The sequence below is a fragment of the Paramormyrops kingsleyae genome, chromosome 13, assembly GCF_048594095.1.
Source record: "Paramormyrops kingsleyae isolate MSU_618 chromosome 13, PKINGS_0.4, whole genome shotgun sequence".
Lineage (NCBI taxonomy): Eukaryota > Metazoa > Chordata > Actinopteri > Osteoglossiformes > Mormyridae > Paramormyrops > Paramormyrops kingsleyae.
This window is the reverse complement of record NC_132809.1, coordinates 9,605,002-9,626,679: the sequence shown is the minus strand read 5'-3', so window position 1 is coordinate 9,626,679 and position 21,678 is coordinate 9,605,002. Positions and strand designations below refer to the sequence as shown.

The window sequence follows — 21,678 nt, the reverse complement described above, 5'->3', positions numbered from 1 at the left end:
ATGCTCAAAGAACATTAAGTTAACATACCTTTTATAGTGGTACGCATAGCTTGCGCCCCCTTCCCAGAACCGGATCAAACCGATTGGGATGGGGCACATACATTTTAACACATGTGCTTTATGCAGTTTGCATCCTGCAGGCATGGAGCATCTGCACTTTCCACAACCTTTATTACATTGGGTTGCTTGCAGCCCCCGCCTGTGTGTAGCTTCTTTGTGGTTTTCCTGTTTTGTCCGATCAGCATGCTCCAAACTTACATTTCTGTTCTCCAGCCTCAATTTCTGCTAAATCTAATGAGCACAAAATTCAAGTACATATTGCTACACTAAGGTTAACTCTTAATTCTCTTGAGCTTATATTCTTGGGTGTTAGCTGCCTAACACACCGGCACTCTTGCATCAATATATAAAAATACACTCCAAAAACTGAATACAAAAATATCCCTCTAGTCATTTGTTCTCTCACAGTAGCTTTTTGTACTGGTCTTCACAGTGTTACTTGTAACCCATTAATAATACCTATAACATATTATGTCCATTTTGAGGACATTAGTAGATATGTGCACTGTGTATTCATGGAGGACACTTAAAATAGCTCTACAACTTTCAGTCTATCCCTAGAAATAAAATTATTAAAAGTTAAACTGAAACTGAAATATATAAAAACTAAATAGAAATATATCTTTAAAATGTATGAAACTCGAAATAAAATGAAAATTTAAAATAATATTAAAAAATTAAAACTATAACAATATTAGTCTGCAGCCACATTGTTTTTATTTTTCTTAGTTGAATGAACAAAGAGTGATGAACAATGGAAGGATATATTTAATAAAAATACCATGCATTTATTACATGATGATGACATCTCTGAGGATCATTGTTGACCAGAACTCTGGGCTTCCAAGTTTCAGAATTCTTTCATTTGTAGGCGGGGATCGAAGCTTTCTCCTTTTTTGCAGCATTCGTAACATGAGTAGAATCCAAGTCCCAGACAGATGAAACCGAGCAGTATAAACCCCGCAACCTAAAAAATATATGAGACAAGTATTCAGAAGTCAAAGCAAAATAATATGTTGCATGATTGTTGATTTAATTGACAAAATTGCTGAACAATGTCCATGTACAGTAAGAGATATACTTATATTCACTAATTATCCAGCAATGGACAACAGTAGTATGTGATTCAAAATTTGGCAATTTTATCTTATCTATTTATTTATTGCAGAGTTCCTACCTGAGACCAAAACATGGAATCTTCAAAATGAAGCCTCCGTCGCTTCATTTCAGTTTCATTCACTTGCATAGGTTGACACCATTTCAGAGAGCCATCACTGTCCATGTTGACATATTCTCCTTCCCAGCTTGTAGCTGCACAGGTGTAGTATTTGCCATCAAAGCACAGCAGGGTCAGCCACACCATTCCTGGCATAAAGCAGGATATCAGCTTGCCACACTTTTCCCAACACTTTCCCGATGCACATCTGAATTTATTTGCGATCAGCATCACAATAATAGACATTATTGCTGGAATGACAAAGAATGCTGAGGAAAACAATGCATTCCTATAAGGATTGCACGGACACTGAAATTCCAGTTCTGTCATCTTCTCCAGCCCCAAGAGGACGAAACCTAAGACTGTTTAAAGTCATAGGACTTTTTCCAAGCTCGTCTTTTAGTTTGGAAAGCCATTGCTGGTCAGCCATTCTTGGTACTACACAAGATGTACTTTGAGATAAACTGTAATGTACTGCCGCAAAGTTTATTGTTCAAGGACGTTTTAGTTTCTCTTTACCCATCTGGGTTTATGTCAAAGAAGGCATGTTTATATGCAGTTGATTGGTTCTCAAGCACGATCAGGCATGTTGGTCATTGGTGAACTGGGTTTCCGAGAAGCTTATATATAGTTCTGTAGAAATAGAAAGATACACCGCATCACATTTATAGAGTGAAGTGATATAGTTCTGCTTAAATGTGTTTTTTTACACTGCCATCTGAACACAATATACATTGTACTGCCATATTGCTTTACCATAGGAATTGGGTCATATAAAATGGATTAAAATATCTAGAGTTTTTGGAAGACGTTTCAGATGTGAGTTTGGCCAGCTGCTCAGTCCCCCAGATTGGTACTTCCTGAAGCTTCTCCTGGATCTCATGGGAACACATGCTTAAAGATGGTATCAATCTTAAAGATAACCAGTCTTCATCACTACAAACAGCTGAAACACCTAGCTGGTATTGTTTGGTAGATATTGGGTAGAACAAATAGAATTTCTTCTGGCACAAACGTTTTGAAGAATGAAGCATCTGCTTCCATTTTGCTGTTTACTGGGCAGAAAGCTGATTATACATCACAGATTGTATTAGGATGAATTCGCGGACGATTACGTCACCCACGTGATATGGAATTAATCCTTTACTATAATATTCTGGGAAGTTGTAATTGTGGATTAATTCCGATCGCGTGTGGACTGATCATCCTGAAATTCAGATCAATCGTCCATGGTTCACCCCGAATGTTACTATACTGCACGAACACATTATTTACCGATCCCCTGAAAACCTAATTTTGCCATAAATAACTTGGGCTCATAAAAAGAAGCCAGGATACTCATCTGGGCTGTTAGATCAGCATGCAGAATGCTTATCTTGGTTTCAGGAGATAGGGTGGGGGGTCGGTATACAGCACCCTATATTGCCTTTAGGGGGGAACAGAGAGGCATTGCGCAAAGACACCTGGCGCAAGGACGCCTATTGTAGTATGTTATCGCAAGCAGCATCACTCGAACAAAAGGGGGAATTGGAGTACATATTGCCTGGGGGGAAGGGGTGAGCCTGGCCAGCTTACCCCCTGCCCACACGCAACTCTAAATTTAGTATAAAGGAAGGGGGAGATCCCAGTACTGACCGGAGCTGGGGTGGATCCAGTTGTCGTGGTGCATGTTGGCACCAACGACATAGGCAAGGGTAGAAGGGCTGTTCTGCAGGATAAATTTATAGAAGTCGCCAATAAGCTTAGAAGCAGAACGTCCATGGTGGTATTTTCTGAAATACTCCCCGTGCCACGCGCAAGTCAGGCTAAGTTAGCTGAGATAAGGAGATTAAATGCGTGGCTAAAAGGATGGTGTAGGAAAGAGGGGTTTAGGTTTATGGGGCACTGGAGGACCTTCTGGAACAGGTGGGACCTGTTCAAGCCGGATGGGTTGCATCTGAACCGGAGGGGAACCAGTGTACTGGGAAGGCGTATTTGTAGAGTAGTTGAGGAATGTTTAAACTAGGGACTGGGGGGGCAGGGAGGTTAGTTAAGTATGTAAGTGGGGGGAAATGGAAAGCCCCAAAAAATCATATTATAAGTAGGCACTGTAATAGGCCTACCCTTTGTTGTCTGTATTTAAACGGCAGGAGTATTAGGAATAAAATTCATGATTTAGAGGCTCTTATCTCATCGGACTCTTATGATATTATAGCAATAACTGAAACGTGGTTGAGTGATAAGGATGGACAAGAATATAATATGGATGGTTACACATTGTTCCGTAAAGACCGTATAGGTAAGAAGGGAGGTGGTGTTGCAGTATATGCAAAGGAAAACTTGCAGGCAAGGGAGCTTACTGATATAAGTAAAAGTACGGAAGCTATATGGGTAAAATTAGATGCTACAAACTCAAATAGCCTAATTGTCGGTGTTTGTTACAGAGCACCCAATGTAGCTGCTGAGGAAAGCAGATTGTTATACAGTGATATTAGGATTATGAGCAATAAAAATTATGTGGTAGTTATGGGTGATTTTAATCTACCGGGGATGCAGTGGGACATTGTTGCTGGCTCTTCTGAAAATGAACTTGAGATGGTGGAATTAGTACAGGATTGTTTTTTTACTCAGTTTGTTAACACCCCTACCAGGGGAGATGCCATTCTTGATCTTGTTTTGTCTAATAACCAGGACAGGATTGGTAAATTAGACGTTTTAGAACCACTTGACAGTAGCGATCATAACATGGTTAAATTTGAGGTTAAGTTTAGTGCCCGAAGAGCAAAGTCCAAATCAAAAATATATAATGTTAGGAAGGCTAACTTCAATTGTATGAGATTAAAACTAGAAACTGTGAACTGGATGGAGTTAAATAACAAAACTGTTGAAGAGGCATGGGAATTCTTTAAAAGCACATTATTGCAAGTGCAAGAGGACTTCATACCTGTTTCCAGCAAGAATAAATCTAGGAAATTGCAACCTAGGTGGTTTAATAGGGAAATAAAGTATAAAGTAAGGAGGAAAAGGGCTTTGTTCCAGAGATGGAAAATAACTGATGATGACATAATAAAGCAAGAGTATCTAAATCTACAGGCTGAATTAAAAAATGACATTAGACGAGCTAAAAGGAATGTCGAAAGGAAGATCGCATTGGAGGCTAAGGATGACGTTAAAAGTTTCTTCCAGTATTTTAACTCTAAAAGAGCTCTAAAAGCTGAAATTACTAATCTGCAGGATAGTAAGGGTCTTATAATTGAAAACGACATTGACATAGTAAATGAGTTCAATGATAGTTTTGCACGGGTATTCACTGTCGAGGACACTAGTAACTTACCAGTTCTTATTACTAATCCAACATCGTCTATAACTAATATATATATAATTGAAGCTGATGTTTTGCAAAGCCTAGCTAAGCTCAAAATAAATAAATCACAGGGCCCTGATGGCATCTTACCTATAGTGTTAAAAGAGATGAGGGATATTATTTGCAGACCCTTAACATTACTATTTCAAAAATCCTTATCCGAAGGTGTGGTACCTTCTGATTGGAAGCATGCCAACATAACGCCCATTTTCAAAAAAGGGGATAGAAGTAATTTGTCAAACTATAGGCCAATCAGTCTAACTTGTATAACTGGTAAAGTTATGGAGGCTATAATCAAAGAGAAAATGGTAGATTACCTGGACTCAAATAACATTTTGAGGGATAGCCAGCATGGATTTAGGAGAGGTAGATCCTGTTTAACAAATCTGTTGGAGTTTTTTGAGGAAGCTACTCAGGAAGCTGATGATAAGAAGGCCTATGATGTCATCTATTTAGATTTCCAAAAGGCTTTTGATGTTGTTCCCCACAAGAGGCTCTCACTTAAACTCAAAGTGACAGGTATTTTAGGAACTGTAGCGACCTGGATTAATAACCGGTTTAACGGATAGGAAGCAGCGAGTAGTTATAAGAGGCTCAATGTCACAGTGGGCCTGCGTTCATAGTGGGGTACCGCAGGGTTCAATTTTAGGACCACTTTTGTTCCTAATTTACATAAATGATATAGACACCAATATATACAGTAAACTGAAATTTGCAGATGACACCAAGGTGGGTGGTGTAGCAGATACTGAACTAGCGGCTCAGCAGCTACAGCGGGATCTTAATTTAATTAGTGACTGGGCCGATACCTGGCAGATGAAATTTAACATAGACAAATGTAAGGTACTCCATGTAGGGAGCAGAAATATAAAGTACAGGTATTTTATGGGACCTACTGAAATAAAGGTAGCTGATTATGAGAAAGACCTTGGTGTGTATGTTGACGCTTCCATGTCTTATTCTCGCCAGTGCGGGGAAGCAATAAAAAAGGCCAATAGGATGTTGGGGTATATCTCCAGGTGTGTGGAGTTTAAGTCAAGGGAGGTAATGCTAAGATTATACAATTCCTTGGTGAGACCTCACCTAGAATATTGTGTACAGGTTTGGTCACCATATCTTAAAAAGGACATAGCGGCCTTAGAAAAGGTGCAGCGTAGGGCCACAAGAATGATTCCTGGTCTTAGAGGAATGTCATACGAGGAAAGGTTATTTGAGCTAAATCTGTTCAGCCTCAAGCAAAGGAGACTGAGGGGGGACATGATCCAGGTCTATAAGATTCTAACAGGTTTGGATGCTGTTCAACGGAATAGTTACTTCAGCATTAGTTCAAATACAAGAACTCGTGGCCATAGGTGGAAATTAGCGGGAGAACATTTCAAACTGGATTTAAGGAAGCACTTCTTTACACAGCGTGTAGTCAGAGTATGGAATAGTCTTCCTGATAACATAGTGCAAGCTGAATCCTTGGGTTCCTTTAAATCAGAGCTAGATAAGATTTTAACAACTCTGAGCTATTAGTTAAGTTCTACCCAAGCGAGCTCGATGGGCCGAATGGCCTCCTCTCGTTTGTATAGTTCTTATGTTCTATAAGATATATATTATTTGATACCCATTGTAGTACGCGTTATTTTGCATTGCCTTCAATATGATAGCTTAGTATTGATGTTAATGCGAGATCATTTTGTATTACTTATTAAAGTGTATTTGAGTGAACCTAAGCGTACCTGTTTGTTCCTTCGAGAGCCCTATATCCCTCTCTCGTCCATTTTAATACATTTTGGTGTAGTCGGCAGGATCTGAGGGGAAAAAGATATAGGACTAAGGAACAAACATAGATAGATACAAACAAGAAAGATAGCAGCGCCCGAGCCTGAAGTGCTCCCTGAGTGGGATGAGACGCAGTTTGCCGCGTTAGCTCAGGAGATAAGGAAAGGTGGAGGGCCTGTTGATTCCTGGACTGCTGCGTTGAGAAAAGCCGAGCCTGATCAGGTATTGTCGTGCTTTAAAAAGGTTCCGGTTGCAAAGGATCCCGTGCGTGCTCTACAGAGACGCCTATGGATCGTGTTGGCTGCATGCAGTATGAGCGCGCAGACCAGGCTGAAAGGGAGAAAGAGGGACAAATGAGAGAGTTAACTGAGGCATTAGGTCGGATGACCCTGGCACAGGGTCAGGTGGATATTTTACACCAACGCCTGCAACAAGTAACGGGGGTTGCAGAGCGGGCTGCGATGCAAGTAGCAAAAGCCAATGCCAGCAAAAAACGGACACCATGTCCACGAAAAATAAGAGCATTTGTTGCTACTGCAACAGCTGATAATTGGGATCCCGAGCGATGGGATGGCAATATCTGGGACTCAGATGGTGAGGATATTGATATTTACAACCCAGATAAAGTCGCGGATCCTGATCGGGGATCTCTTATTGATCCCCCTCCGTTAACAACTTCTGCACTCCCTATTTCGCGGAGAAGGCAAGTGCAAGATCCTGCTGGTCAGAGACCACGGCAGTCTGAGCTACTTGTGGACGATTTCACACAGAAGGAGATTAGCGATATACGGGAGCGGATGATGCAGCGACCAGGAAAACCATTAGATAAATGGTTGGTCAGGCTGTATGATCAAGGTGCGGCACAGATGTCCATAGATCATAAGGATTGTCACCATTTTTGTGATTTAAGCACAGATGCTGTAGTGCGGTCTCAATATCGTGAGCACAGGCAGCCACCAATAGATGGGAGAGGCAGTGACACTACCCTCCTAGCCCTTATGGGCAACGGGGTGAACCAGCGATACCCCGATGAAAGCAGCTGGCTGGAAAAACTGGGCCAGTGGCAAACCTTGTCAGAAGCGATCTCTAGAATGCGACAGTTAACTATGAGGGCGGGTGTGTATACCGGGCATATTGATGCACTGGATGACTTATCTTTAACAATACTGACCCGGAATGCTCTCATTAAAACAGCACCCACTCAGTACAAGGCAGCAGTGATGTCATTGTCGTTGAGTATGGTAGGGGAAAGAATAGGAGATGTGGCGTTCAGATTGAGAGAATTGGGAGATCTTGGGGAGTGGGATAAGCCTAATCATGATGGTGATTACACCTGGGACCCAGGAGTGGGATGGACAATTTAAAATTTGGAGGTAAGGTGACAGCGCGACCGGTATTGGTGGGGAAGGTGAAGATGCAACCTTTCCCCAGCCCATACCTCTCGCAAACAAAGTAGTGAGGTTGAAGCAGCACCGGATTAGTGGAGCGTAAGAAGCATGGGTTTTTAAATGGAAATGGTATGTAAATGACAAATGTCAGATGTTGTAGAGAAAGGGGAAGAGATTGTGATATTGACGGTGTTGGTGGAGTCCCCTATATTGTGGGGGGTGAAGAACAGAAATAGCATGTGTGGTGTACGGATGGGGTGGCTAAGTATGTCGATGGTAAGCGAAAGTGGAAAGCTGCGGCATATAATCTATGTACGCAGCACATGTTGGAAATGACAGGTGAAGGTAAAAGCAACCAATGGGCTGAATTGTGAGCAATGGCTTTGGAAGCAGGAAGGGCTGAGTGATTGCTATGTTTATACTGATTCTAGGGCTGGACAATAATTCGATATCAATATATATCGCGATAGAATTTTTTTCAATAACGGTGATACGATTTTTAAACACATTTCCGATATTTCGATATACATTTGAATATATATATATATATACACTCGAACCCACTTATCTCGTCCTAAAATGCATTCGATCAGATAACGGGACTGAGTTCACCAATAGAGAGTTTCAGACACTACTGAGACAGAATAAAATCAAACACGAGGCGTCTTGTCCCTACTCGCCTCATCAGAACGGGATAGCAGAGAGGGAGGGATGCACTCTTTTCTAAATGGCAAGGTGTAAGCTCATTGACAGTGGTCTGCCCAAAAGCCTTTGGCATTAAGCCATTCAGGATGCTGCCTACACCAGAAATCGGTGCTTTAACAAGCACACGGGTACTACACCTTACACAGCACTGACGGGAAAGAAGTGTGATCTAGCCAAGATGCACAAGTTTGGGTCAGTGTGTTATCAGCCAGACGGGGGTACATTAGATTCTAGGTGCGAGAAGGGACTGTTTGTAGGACATGACAAGGGTAGCCCTGCCTTCCTAGTTTACTACCCCGGTAAACAGAAAATACAAAAGAACAGATTAGTAAAGTTTGTCACAAACTTTGTCACACTAGAACTGGACCCCATAGTGAATAGTGAGCATAGACAGACACCACAGTCTAGTACCTTCAACACTGATATACAGACTGATAATCCATAGTCACTAGAGGATGATGGCAAGAAGCATCCTAGGGTGACGTCACAGGCCTCAAGCAGAGGGAAATATCCCATCAGAGAGCATAAACCTCCAGGGTATCTGAAGGATTATAGTCAGGAAGATAGTGACGAGGATGACAGCACACTCACTAGCAAGGACTATTGCTACCGAGCTGTTTGTGGTATTCCACTAACTTTTAAAGAGGCTATGGCATCAACTGAGTCAGAAGAGTGGAAGAGAGCAATGGATGAGGAGTTTCAGTCTTTAGAGGACAACCAGACCTTTACCTTGACTACATTGCAGAGAGACAGTGGGAGGTAGATGGGTATATACAATTAAGGAGGGCAGTGACGGACATCACCAATACAAGTAGGGCTGGACAATAATTCGATATCAATATATATCGCAATAGAATTTTTTTCAATAACCGTGATACGATTTTTAAACACATTTCCGATATTTCAATATACATTTGAATATATATATCAGGGACGGATTACGGACCGGGCCAGCGGGGCCGCTGCCCAGGGGCCCTTGGGGTGCAGGGGGCCCGTGGGGCCCCTAGCCCAAAACAATTTGCAACGCTTATCAACAATGTATTTTCGTTTGTCTATTTTAGAGGGCCTACATTCTTTGATCCTCTGCCTACAAGGGCCCCTGACCCTATAGGGCCTCTGATGGAAACATGGAGGGAGGGCGTTTGGCTGCCAAGGGCCCTTGAATTGTGGTGGTGGTGGTGGTGGTGGTGGTGGGGGGGCCCTCGCGAACGTTTTGCCCAGGGGCCCACACAACCCATAATCCGTCCCTGATATATATATATATATAACTCGCCAACCCTATTAAGTCGACGTTTTTGAAGTGGAACTGCCAAATTCCCTCTTTGTCTTGGCATTTTCTCATCGGTTATGTCGATTCTTTTATGTCACCGAACCCTAATATCTCGAGCACAAAAGAGGGCCAAAATTGCCACTTAACATCAGTTATCTTGATCCCCGTGACGATTCGCCGGCTTTTAAAAATGTATCACAAGTGCTAAACAGCACGTATTCAAATCGCATTCGCATGGTAATTTGCTGAACAATGCAGCTGTGAAACGCGATCCAGGTAAAACTTTTTTAGACAGTATAAATAATATTGAAGCATTTGTTTTCAAGCAGACTGTTAAAGGCAAAAGCAACAAAGCATTTTAGACTTTGTAAAGAAACCATAGTAACCACGTGTATGATACTTTTCAGAGCTGTGTCAGAGCGAAATGACTCGTGAATTTAATTTTGACACTGGTTAGCTTTTTGTAAAAACGAACTACAGTACACCGTGTTACTATGGTTTCTTTACAAAGTCTAAAATGCTTTGTTGCCTTTTAATGTCACTGTACACCGGCGCCCCTTGCTGTCGATGAGGCATACCTGTGCGTCTCCCCTGCCCTGTGCCAACCAGAAGGTGCGCTTCCCATCTACCAGCTCCATGCTGTGCCTCTCGGGCTTGAAGGTGCTATCAAAGTTCTTGAACCGGCTCCTGTCGTTGATGATGTGGGATGACGCGCCCGTGTCGACGAGTAGCCCTTTTCTCTGGATCAGTAGCTGTTGCCCTGACCAGTTGGCCTCTTCTACCTGTGCCCCGAATGTGAAATCTTCTCCCTGCGGCTCCCCGCACGCCATCTCGCCCGCGACTGGCTTTACGGCTGTCGCCACCACAGCCGCTATCTTGGGCACACGCGCACCAAGAACCCTGTGCACGTTCTTTCTTTCTACACGTTTTATCTGTGTGACCTGTGATTTTGCAGAAACTACATCAAGCTTTCTTTGTGCAGTTATTTTTCCGGTGGCCCTTTTCTCCACATCGCCAACACTCTAGGTCCGTCACGTGTGCGTCTTTCTTCTTTGGCACCGCCTGGGCCTTCAGGACTCGCTCTCCTGCTTCCTCGGCGGTTGGGTCTGAATCTTCCGATGCCTCAAAGTTTCGTAACTTGGCTTTGAACTCTCCCAACTTCATATCCGCTGAACCATGTGTAACCATCAGCGTGAACGGCTTGTACTTTTCTGGTAGTCCCCTCATAACCATCGCCATCATCAGTCCCTCACTTGGTGCTTCACCTGCACCTCTGAGTGCCGTAATGATTTGCTCTGCTCTGATAATGTATTCAGTTACGGTCTCTGTGTCCGTTTTCTTCAGTGAGGTAAGTGTTATGTACAGGAAGAAAATCCGTGGCCTACCTTTACCGATGTAGTGTTCTCGTAACACTCTGAGACTCTCTCTGCCTTTGTCTTTAGTGTCTCTGAATATCAGTCCCAAGCTCGTATTGTCGAGTAATGGCACGAGCGCGCAATCCGCATTAAGCTTGTCCTCTTGGGCCTGTTCTTCCACCGTCAGAGGTGCAGCAGGCTCGTTCAGGATTGTCTGTTTCAGGCCAACACTGTGCATGCAGCACAACATCCTTTCTTCCCAGAGCTCATACTCCTCTGCTCTCCCGTCGAACGTGGGCCATTTGGTCTTGCTTCTGTTGGTCATGGCTTAACTCCCGTTTCGGCTTACATTTAGCTTTCTGGTTCTCTCGCCGCTAAACTAGCTATCACTTTCAGCTAACTTGCTACTTCTTGGCGTGCTAGTAGCTAGGCGTCTTGCTATCGCACATGTCCGCCATTTCCTGGGCCCATAACCTGTTAGCAGAATTACGTCCACAGTGCATAACCTTGCCTTCTTGTAGCGGAATAATAATTCTAATGATGAGTACAGTCACTTTTATCTTCAGCCCTTACTGGCATAGTTTATTAATGACACAAACAGATACACCGCTCTCCATGAGCCAAGTGCAGAGAGAGAGAAGAAATTCCCTTACTGCATATAGGGGGTGGCGCCAAATATACACCTAACAAACACTGCCACCTTTTGGTCATGTGTAGGTACAGTTACATGCAATCATACATTTATCAACAATATCAATTCAACGGCAAACGATCCGATGCATCGATGTGACCGGACAAATATCGATACATGCATTTTTTTTCTCGCCTGTTCCAGTATTGTTTTCATGACCCACTCCGACATATACATGGTCTACGCTAGGGCTGCACGATTAACCTTTATCGCATCGATATTGAGGTTTTAACTCCCGCAATAACCTAACCTCAGGAGTCTGAAGTTTTTTCCCTCGCCTCTGATATTTGAGTGACAAACCTATTAGCCAATCAAAATGGTCGAATCTCGCGTTCCTGGCTTGCTGGCCAATTAGAAATGGCAATGGAAACAAGGTTGTATGCAGTACACACAACGTGTACCTCGAATTGTGCCAATAGAAAAAGCTTGTAACTGCGCAGAAATGGCCGAAGGCACTTCTTCGGTGACAGGAGAGTGTAATATAACAGTTTCATGTTCAGTAAATGGCAGTGGACTACAGAATTATTTTGTTTTTCTAATTGTAAATCTTAATCTAATAAGAATTCATTTTCTATTTTTCAGTGTTTAAGATTGTTAAATTTAAAAACAAATGACCAAGTGGTTAAGTTAATTTCCATTATGTCTTCTTATTATTTGGTATTTAGGTTCAGGTATTTAATAATCACGAAGCATCAAACAATCTCATTACCTCAATCACTATGTATGTAGTTTATTTAACCCTCTGTGTCGTAAAAGTAACAACATATTTTATTCTTAATTTTAGGTTTTATGCACTTAAAAGTATCGAAAGCAAAAATCGAAAATCGCATCGCAATCGCAATATTTGTCAGAAAAACCGCAATTAGGTTTTTTCTCAAAATCGTGCAGCCCTAGTCTACGGCCAGTACGTCGATCGCGATCTACTGGTTGATTGCAAAGGTAGTGTGGGTAGAATGTATGGCATAAAAAATAGAGGATGGATGACGCGTTCACCCTCGCCAGCTGCTGCAAGCTACCGAGTGGCCTAGTCAGCCTCCAATTTATTTCTACTAAACTTAAGAAAGGGTATAAAAATGAATGGGGGAGCTGGACCAAGTAAGAAGCCAAAAACCTACCACTTCCATACGAAATGGGAGGAGGACTGTTCTTTTCCCACCATGTCATATTTGAAGTGCATTTGCCTCATCTGTCAGTCTACCATTGCTATTCCGAAGAAGGGAAATGTGGAGCATTTCATTGAAATATAAAGGATTGTGTGAAATGTCATCATTTCGACTACAATCCCCAGTATCGAACTGAGTCAAATCGCATCATATCATATCGTGGGGATTTCTGAGATATCAAAAAAAATCTAACCGTTGGCTTAAGGAATCGATATTGTATCGTATCGCGAGGAAAGGTGTGATTTACACCCCTATATATTACATCACCCAAAATGTTAAAAAGTTGTAAATGACATTAAATTGCTAGTAAGGAATGGTTTCTCCATTTTAACTGATTGTTTTGTGCTTGTACAGCAGTTTTATCACGTTCTAATGTCAGTTTTAATAACTTTATTAATAATCTTAAAACGTGGTGTTGGCACATTGTTATTTAATATCTCGTTTTACTATTCAAGCCTGATAAACCCCCCAAAAAAACACATGGCAATAAGCATATTTGACATTTAATTAAGATGACATCTAGCTATTTAATGTAAGCTTGTTTGTTTGGTCAGCTAACACATTTTTACTTAAGTTTAGTAGTTTGCAGTTTTACATATTTTGTTGTTATTCTTTGGTGACTCACATTCTTTTTCTCCCTTACAGAGTTTTGAAACTTGAAGGCCTGCAGAGTCCTGTATATGGCTGTGCAGAGATTGTGGATCGTCTCAGACCTCCAGATCAAAGCTTTTAAAGCACTTCAGGTTGGTACATGGACATTATGGCCGCAAACACAAATATCCATGTGCATATTCTAATTGTCCATGCACTTTTAAAACCTGGAATGCACTGCGGTCCCACTTATCCAGATCACATGGCAGTGAGCAGCTACCTCAAAATCAATATTCTACACTGTATTGAAACTACACTGATAAATTGTCATGTTTGTGCTGTTACTGACATTCCTTCAGTAAATGATTATTTTCTCATCATTTACTTGCGCAGTCATGAGACAGTTAGTTGTATGTTTGAGGTCTGCTCATTTAAAACAAACGTGTATGGTACATTCAAATCACATAAGAGCCGAAAGCATTGTCAGTTTTCAGTAAAAGAATTTTAAGGAAGGAATAGTGAAAACACAAGAGGTTAGAGAAACATCTAATGACCCCTCCTTCAAATGAAGAAACTGAAACATCTATGTTAGAAGATGATTCCTCTTCTACTGATACAGAAGAGGTTTCAGAGAACCTGCCAAAGTTGGTAGAGCTTAAATTTGCTTCCTTGCTGTTAAAGCTGGAAAATCACTACCATGTTCCAGGCTCAGCTGTAGATGAGTTGTGTGGGGACTTGCATTATTTACTGAGTGATGCTTCTCTCCCTTTGTCTCACAGAATCATTGTAGACACCATACACAGGCACAGAATTGACAATGATGCAGTAATAGTCAACGACCTGGTTACATCTTTAAGTGCAGCAAACCCTTTACTCTCTGCTATAAAGCATGGTGGTCCACTAAGCTTCTGCATTTAAGCGCAAACAATATTACAGGGAAATTTTTAAAATTGTAGACCCTGTAGAGTATGTTCTTGAAGCCAAGGGAAACAGAACTTTTCAGTATGTTCCAATACTGGAGTCTTTACAGAATCTCCTCTGACATACGGATTTGAGAAAATCTTGCGACCTCTTTTGCAAGATCTCCAAACTTTGGAACAGCAAGGTGCGTATGTCCAATAACTTGGAACATTCCTTAAAGGGACAGTACAATGTGTTGAGGTTGATAATCTTGCCGCACATTCCATGGCTGGATTCGTTGAGAACTTTTCAGGCGAGTACTGTTGTCGATTTTGTACAGCTTCTCGTGCAAATTCTCAGACCCCTGAAGTGAAGGGAGGTGAATTCAAACTTTGGACTGCAGAAGAGCACCAAGGACATGTGAAACTTGCTACAGAGAAAGAAGTAAATGTCATGGGTGTAAAAAAAATGTGTTTTCAGTGAAAACCGTAGCTACTTTAATGTTACAACAGGCTATCCTCCTGATTTGTCTCCCTCTCTTTTTTGTTTTGTTTTGTTTGGAAATTGTACCAGGTATCTGTGGAATTCAGCAGGATTACAACAATTCCTTTGGTGTCCAAATTCATGGGTCAGCTTGATAATTTCTCCTCCCAGCTCCTCAAAAATTTGAAAAAGAAAGGAGGAGCAGCCGCACAGAAGATCACAGACATCCTGTCAGTTTTGGATCAGGTATGTTCTCTAAATTCATCATCAATTCTCATAATTCATAATAGGCCAAACATATTTCATCCAAATATGATTATTTTGTTATTTTTAACTCATCCTTCATTCAATCTTTTTTATACTAAAATTATGGATTAAAAGTTAAAGGTGAATTTTCGTTCTTAGGCTCCAAATATCATGATTTTTTTTATTTTGAAGCATCAATGACTTTCTGCCTCTTACACTTTAACAGAGTTGTTTTTGCAACTACAATTAGAACAGCTCAGACGTTCAAGGTAATTGTGTATCCCATGCAGTGCTTCTGATTTGGGACCATTGGTTGATGGACACCCTTGACTTTCGTAAAATACAGCAGTGGGATAATTTGCGTAATGCTACTTAAATTTAAGATGTACAGCAAAAAGTACTAATTCTCATTTCATTTTGATTGGAGCATCACCATTGAAAAAAAGTGTGAATGCATCCTGAAAGCCTTAGTGGTCTACCTAAATGAAGATCCTTCAAACCTAGTGAAGGAGTACATGGTAAGCTATTTACATTTTTCTTTTTAAGAAAATTTTTGTATTTTTCTCTAAAACCAGTACCTGTTTTTACCTTTGATCTGTTGGTAATTGTTTTATTTTGTACTTATTATTTGTACTTGTCTTTTGTTATTTTTAGGACGCTGAACATGATGAAGCCCAAATTTTGATGAGCAACACCACTATCGGAATCTGTGCCATCAAACATGAAGGGGCAGATGTTGCAGACCCATACGAAGATGTTGGTGTCATCATCGAAGGCATCCAAGTTCTTGACAACTTGGACAATGTAGCTAATGCATGTTCCATGATGGTTGGTCTAATTTATGCATTAAACTTGGCTTACCCCCAGGATCTGAGATAATCTTTTGAAACAATTCAAAAGTATTTTATGCAACTCGATGCCAACAAGCTGTCAAACAAAGTCCAGGTCTTAAAAAATAAACTCCTTTCATAGGCACTGTAACTTGAAAGAAGGGCTAAGAGGCAGGACCTATGTTTTGTCCATGATGTTGCACTGGCTGTTGCAGTACTTTTTTTTTCAGTGCTAACCAGGTGATGTCTTTAATAATCTTTACTTCATCTTTACTTTTGCTTTCAGATGTTAATCTTCATTTGAATAACTGCAATGTTGTTTACTGCTTTTTTTTTCAAGTTTATTAAAGAAGACTATTTTTTCCACCAAGTATACTTTTGTAAATCGTTTAATTTAAAGACAGTATTCTTTTATTTTACTTTTTACTGGTAATTATTATTTAATTTATTATTTTTTTTAACTTCTTGTAATAAGTAAAGAAGTTTTATTTTGAAAAGTGAAGACAGTATTTAGATTTTGTAAACATGTTCTGTTTGAAAAAAATTTAAACATTGTAAAAATGTTACTTTGCTTTCAAATGTTAATCTTCCTTTGAATAACAAGTGTTGTTAGCTGATTTTTTTTAGTTTCAAGAAGGTGTTCTTTATACTGTTAAAGAAGGCTGTTCATTTTTTCCAAGTATAAAAAGCATTTTTGTCAATCCTTTCATTTAAAGGCTGCATGCTTTTATTTTACTTTATACTTGTATTATTCTTTTAATAGTATTAACTTACTACAATAAGTAAAGACAGCATGTAGATTTTGAAAAACATTTTATTGTTGGAAAAACAATAGAAAGTGCTAATTGTAAAACATTGTAAAAAATCTTATTTAATAAACACAATGAAACTGAAACTTTTTTCTTCTCTCTTTTACAACATAACATTATAAATTTTAGAGTAATTGAACTTAATTAACTAAATAGATTAATACAAAATCATGAATGTTACGTTGATTGAACTAAACAAAATTACATTAACTTTATGTAATTAACTTAGGTTCACTGAAATAAATATTCTTTCTTAAAGGCAACTTAACTCAGTTACGTGGAACCTGTTGACATAAAAAAGTTAAGTAATGCCAACATATAATTTTTTTGAGTGCATACTTCGGTCATCAAGTTCAAGATTGAAGATTCTTTAATTGTCACATACATAGTTATACAAAGTACAACATGTAGTGAAATGCATCCTGAACCGCTCTTTTGTAGACTGTGCAAGTTGCTGAAGTTAAAAAGTGCAAAAAGCTAAAAATGCAAGCAGAGGAGTATGTTCAAAATGAACGGTAACCAGACATAAAAAGTGAGCAGTGTAGCAGTGCGGATATGGTGAGGGGCACAAGAGCACAATGTACATCAGGGTGTGAGGTGCAATGGCACGTCCAGGTTCAGAGACCTTATGGCCTGGGGGTAGAAACTCCTCCTGAGCCTCTCAGTCCTGGCCATGATGCTCCTGAGTCTCCTTCCTGAGTTCAGAAGCTGAAGCAGGCTGTTGTGGTGGGATGCGTCCTTTATGATTCTGAAGGCCCTGCTCCTACATCTCTTGATGTAAATGTCCTGAAGAGATGGAAAGGCCGACCTGCAGCAGTGTTCTGCTGCACGGGTCACCCTCTGGAGGGCTTTGCAATCCTGAACACAGCTATTCCCGAACCAGGAAGTAATGTTCTGAGTCAGGATGCTCTCCACAGCGCCTGAGTAGAAAGTCCATAGGATCGTTGGAGAGACCCTGAACTTCCTCAGCCATCGCAGGTGGTACAGGCGCTGCTTAGCCCTTTTGGACTGGACTTGGATGTGAGCAGTCCACATCACATCCTCAGAAATGTGGACACCCAGATATTTAAAACTCCTCACTCTCTCCACAGGAGAACCGTTGATGGTGAGGGGAGTGTAGGCCCTCTGCTGCCTCCTACTGAAGTCCACCAGCAGCTCCTTTGTCTTGTCGACATTCAGCTGGAGACTGTTGTTGTGACACCACGCTGTTAGGTTCTCTACCTTAGCCATGTAGGCCGACTCATCGTTGTTGGTGATGAGCCAACACACAGAACTGTGTCGTCCGCAAATTTACCAATGGTGTTGGAGCTATGAGTGACCTTACAGTCATGAGTGTAGAGTGCGTACATTAATGGACTGAGTACGCACCCTTGTGGAAATCCTGTGTTGATAGTGATGCTGTTGGAGACACAGCTCCCAGCACTCACCACCTGTGACCTACCAGTGTGAAAGTCCAGTGCCCACGCACACAATCGGTTATTTAATCCTAAACTCCTCAGTTTAGTGAACAGTCTGCTGGGCTGTTAAATGCTGAACTATAATCAATAAACAGCAATCGCACATAGTTGCCCAGTTTCTTGTCCACATGGCTGAGGGTTGTGTGCAGGATGTTGGAGATGGTGTCCTCCATTGATCTGTTGGAGTGGTTTGTAGAGGCTCTGACTTCAATCTTAACGGATGCGTCCGAAATCGCAAACACTGTACATTACACACTGCATGTACAGAATTTTGTTAGAACCTTACTACTCGACTATTAATGTACTGCATACTGTATGTATTATGAAAACAGTATGCATGCACTCGGATATATTTCAGTTGCTACCGTGCATATTGCCTGACCCAGATGTTTTCGGATGACATAGCTTTACCCCCGAGAAAGTTAAAAACTGTTAAAAATTATCAATGGAAAAACATATATTTGAAAAACTGGCAGGGATTGGGCCTTTCTGGAATGCATTCATCAATTCCAATCAAATTCAGGAAGTGGAACTGGAGTTGGAATTTAAATCTCTCTGAAATTCGAAATCAATTCCAATTCTGTTCCCCATAGTTTGTTTTCCAATCCCAATTCCAGTTCCATTTCCTCATTTGGATTGGAATTGATGAATGCATTCCGGAACCCTGACAATTGGATACTGTTGTCTGCTTAAATCTGTACAGAGATGGCACTCCACCATACTCCACCATCTTGACAAAAATTTTTGAGACCGTGACTTCGTCTCCAGTTGCAGCTCCAGTGGCCTTGTGTGATAGCGTAGCATCTATCGGTTGCACACTTCTGAATTTTGCAAAATGTATCCGGGTACCGTTCACCTACCGCTTCAAATATACTGCTTATTTTTATTTTGCCTCCAAGGGCGTTTTTCCACCGCACCAGGTACCGTACTTTCGGTACTTCCATAAAGTGCCGAAAGTTTGGTAGCCTACTTCTTTCATGTTGGTTTTCCACTGGCGTAAAAAATGGTACCGGTGCCAAATGACATCATCAGTGACCGCCCCTGACTGACAGCACAAAATTAAAACTAACAATTGAGGCTGGAAAATGCGGTTTATTGTTATGACAGCTTCTATCACAGTATAAGATTTAGTAAAATCCTAATCATGCTGCCATCAATTACATTTACGTAGGTACACTTACTTTGGCTAAGCCGATCAAAGCAGTAAGAATTAACTTACTGCTAATTCAGTCTTTTGAAAGCAAACAAATTATTTAATTATGTTTTTTTATTTTCAAGCGGCATCGTTCGGTGTTTCGCGTGTGCCCCATTTCTTCCAAGCGGCTTGGTATTACGGTGTTCCGGGCAATTCAGTTTCCCTATGTTTCTTCTGTCTATCAGGAAATAATGTTTCCTCTAATATTAAAGCAAAGAGGTATGTGAAATGTCTGAAAATCAGTCAGGTACATTATTACATGTGAATACAGTAGATCGTCACGCATAATATAGTCTTATAAGCAATACTGTACCATTTTCATCAAGAAATATCTCTATCCAGAAAATTAAGTAATTTCATTTATTATCTGTAAAAACAAAAAACATAGAAAAGGCATATGTGATGTTTTAAAATTAATATATGGCTTGTTTACCTCAAGAGCTTCGTAAAAAGACATGAAAACAACAGCTAAAAATCAGCGCGCGACAGGGGAAACATATATAGGGAAACTGAATTGCCGGGAACGGCAAAAACTTTTTTATTTCGAGTTGTGCCATCCAAATCCCACTGGATCTGTTCATCCGACCATATGGCGATTAAAGCCTGTGTTTCCTCGTTTGTCCATCCTTCCATTTTACTTTTTTTTATATTTTTGTTTCTACTGCTTTTTATTTTGTTTCTTGCTGTGATCGCTCTGTTCGCTGTGTGTTTCAAAAGATGGCGGTTGTATTTTGTGTTCACATGTGGGTGGCTTTTTGCATAACCAATCGACAGCAAAAACGTTTGCAAGTCCCACCCCGAAGTACCAAAGGAGTACCCCAACTGGTTTGACACTTTCGGTACTCGAGATTTCGGTACTGGTACTCGACCGGAAGTCAATGGAAAAGCGAAAGTACTGAACCGAAAGTAGCCTACGGTACTTTGTGCGGTGGAAAAGCCACCCAAGAGACAAATATGTGGTTTTAGACACACCCAAAGACATTATTTGCATACCAGTCACCCTAATCAGAAAGCTGGACAAACGAGATAGATCCGGTTTGCAACAGCAATGCAATACCGACCCGACATGTGCACACACATAAGAAGATAAGATAAGATAAGAAGATAAGAATAAGCTTTATTGCCAGGTATGTTGACATATACGAGGAATTTGTTGTAGTGACAGAACTCTACAGTGCAACAGAAAGACAGTGACAAGACAAGACACAGGTTTTAAAAAGAGTTATATACAGATATACAAAGATATACAAAGTAGCGTGCAAAATAGCAAGAAGACATTCCAGTATGATGTGTTTGTATAGGTATGTTGATATGTGCAAATATGAAAAATAAATAAGCGTGTGTGTTAAATAAATAATTTGTTTTAGTGTTGTGTGTACCATGTGTATTGTTAAGTGTACATGACATTGTTAAGTGACATGACCTCAAAGAGCCTGACGCCATTCAGTCAGGGCCTCGATTTCCGTTGGGTTTTACCGCAGAGGTCAGTAAGGGCATTAACATGCATTTCATCTGCACACACTCCCTTCTCATTATTACTGTCTTTTTATTTCGTTTCTTTTCCACCCACATGTGATTTATGCCCAAATTTTTTGTGATACTCGCTTAAAATTCTTTTATTTTTTCTCTTTCTTTTCGGTTTTGACTGAGCACTCCCTTTATAATTTACCCGACATTCTCTTGATTCTCCATCCTCTCCACCCCTGCCCCTGACCACCCCGCCTTCCCCACCCCACCCCAACCCTGACACACTCTTCCTCTCCAGCTGGGTTTGTGAAGTCGCCCATGTCAGAAAAACTCAAAACATTTTGTCATATTTTACTCTATTCTGCATATTAATTTTATAATATTGTGAGAAATATCATTGTGAGAATATTTCCGAAAAAAAAAAATGTTTTTAAGGCTTATTGCCCAGTCCTAGTCAAATCCATTCCCTGGAACAAACAGCAAGGCAGACAGAAAAAAAAACGTAGCAACAAAATGTACCATTGGCATTTTCTAGTGAGGGCCTACAACAAACAAATTTATTTTCATTTAATTCATTTATTAAAAGTAGATTTCAGTTTGCAGTCCATTGAATTTGTTGCCTTTTTTCATTTTCTGAATCTGTTTAAGGGCAGTTCTAAGGGAAATTTGAGCAAAAATGGACCATTGAAGTAAAGAAATAATAATTTGAATTTTATCATGATAATTATCAATATGATATGGA

At 40.5% G+C, this 21,678-nt stretch overlaps 1 long non-coding RNA gene across 10 annotated transcripts in view; it reads left to right on the top strand.

Moving 5' to 3' along the window:
- Positions 1-16,844, top strand: part of LOC111855314 (uncharacterized) — a 39,259-nt gene extending 22,415 nt beyond the window's left edge. Inside the window, exons 2-6 of one of the 10 annotated variants that reach the window (XR_011982182.1) lie at positions 13,604-13,701; positions 14,329-14,654; positions 14,790-14,893; positions 15,023-15,696; positions 15,833-16,844. This is a non-coding gene — a long non-coding RNA (uncharacterized lncRNA). Of the gene's footprint in view, positions 1-13,603; positions 13,702-14,328; positions 15,697-15,832 lie in introns of all 10 variants that reach the window. The other 9 variants (XR_011982187.1, XR_011982188.1, XR_011982181.1 and 6 more) reach the window with 9 other exon arrangements.
- The last annotated feature ends 4,834 nt before the right edge of the window (positions 16,845-21,678 follow it).